Raw genomic sequence first — 1,668 nt, 5'->3', positions numbered from 1 at the left:
GCTCCAGTAGACATGAATTTTTACTTATATCAGGAAATGTACATGTTCATTTTTTTATGTTCATAGTATGGTGTCTTTTGTGATATACATCTAGCATGCAATGTTGTTTTTAGTTTTTGTCTTATAGTGGCCATATTTGTTAGTTTTACAATGAGTAGTTAGACACTCAGCGGCAAGGCTCTTGTTTTTCAATCTTTTAATGTGGTGAAGGGTTCCTAGTGTAGATTAAAAGAAAAAATATCACAGCTACCAATATTATATTCATATCAAACTTTCTTAGAAGAATAATCCAATGGTAAAGTTTTATACTAATAGAATTAAGGTTATAGCCCAAGTGTTGACTTGTCTTTTTTTACGGTTAATTTGGGCTGCGTCCTTCCCAACCTTTCTTGCACAAGTTTGTGAAGCTCAGTTGCCCTACATACCTTGAGTGAGCAATGTAAGGAGTATTTGCACTCCATACAAGATTGATAGAGGGGACTGCCTGCCTTACCCTAGAAAACCTGGTTCAGTTTCACTATATTTTGACTGGGAAATGAACCTGAACTGTAAGGCAAACCTCCTCTGATCTTGACCACAGTTCTCGCTACATTGCTTCAATCAGAGGTCTTGTCTTTCCATGATCCTAGGGATGCTGATTTCACAGACTGACACTTATCAATGTTGCCTTGCTTTGTAAGGTCCTGTTGAAGTCCCAACAATAATTTTTCATTGTACAGTCTATATGGGACTAATATGGGAAATAACCAATGTAATGGGGAAAGGTAGCAAGCCTTGACAGCTGAAGCATGCAAGATTTTTAAAGGACATTTCAAGCTGCTCACCCACTCCTTGTCTCGTCTTATCAGCACACCGCCATATACATCAACCCCCCTGGCTAGAAATGGCTTTAAGATAATCTGCATAGCAATGCTGTATTCTTGCTCCACCCCTCAACTATGGTATTAGCTTATAGCTCACAGATCACAATGAAATTTTTGCAGTTCAGGCAGAAAAAAGGAAAGTTAGCATAGGGACATTCACATGAAAGATGAACTTCGTGTGAACTATAGGTTGGTTATAAATATCCTGGGATTGCCCTCAACTTAAACATGCAGGTTGCTGCTAACAAATATGACTCCCAAGCTTATTGATATCAGTAAGCGCATGATTTGCCATAATAATGATGGCAGAAGTGCCACATCAAACAATTTTCCCTTTTTTTGCCACAATTGTGAATACCGCCCAAGTGCTTATGACGCAAGTGGGGGTGATGGAAGGTCATCCAAAACCCCATGAAATTAAGTGTATGCTGAAGCAATGTAAATAAATTTTATCTTCAAATAACTTGTTCTTTGTATACCTGTACTACAAAATCCATTGTTTTTATTGTAATAGTGTTGAAGGGGACATTGTCAAATTGTACATTACATAGAAAAAATTAGCTATATATTCCATCTTCAGACAGATTAGAAAACCCACCTCAAAGATATGCTGTAACAATACCTAATACAGGATTCCCATAACATGAAGACTAATTAAAATAGTGTTTCCTTATAACTAATTGCTATACACTTCATTTTAATAGGACTAAAGATCAGGGGCATTGTTTCATCTTTTTCTAGTAGGGTGCAAGGTTGACAAGCGAAGTGAGCAGAATCAGTTTACAGAGCACTGTGAGCCCATCCA

General features: G+C 37.4%; 1 protein-coding gene across 1 annotated transcript in view; it reads left to right on the top strand.

The window, feature by feature from the left end:
• The window catches only part of LOC119585229 (transcriptional coactivator YAP1-like), a gene marked incomplete at its 5' end in the record, with an annotated part of 37,721 nt that extends 36,395 nt beyond the window's left edge, over positions 1 to 1,326 (top strand). Inside the window, 1 exon segment of the mRNA XM_037933888.1 lies at positions 1 to 1,326.
• Between the last annotated feature and the right edge of the window lie 342 nt (positions 1,327 to 1,668).

The sequence above is a fragment of the Penaeus monodon genome, chromosome 19, assembly GCF_015228065.2.
Source record: "Penaeus monodon isolate SGIC_2016 chromosome 19, NSTDA_Pmon_1, whole genome shotgun sequence".
NCBI classification, from domain to species: domain Eukaryota; kingdom Metazoa; phylum Arthropoda; class Malacostraca; order Decapoda; family Penaeidae; genus Penaeus; species Penaeus monodon.
The sequence above is the reverse complement of the archived record's forward strand: the minus strand, read 5'-3'. Positions and strand labels throughout refer to the sequence as shown.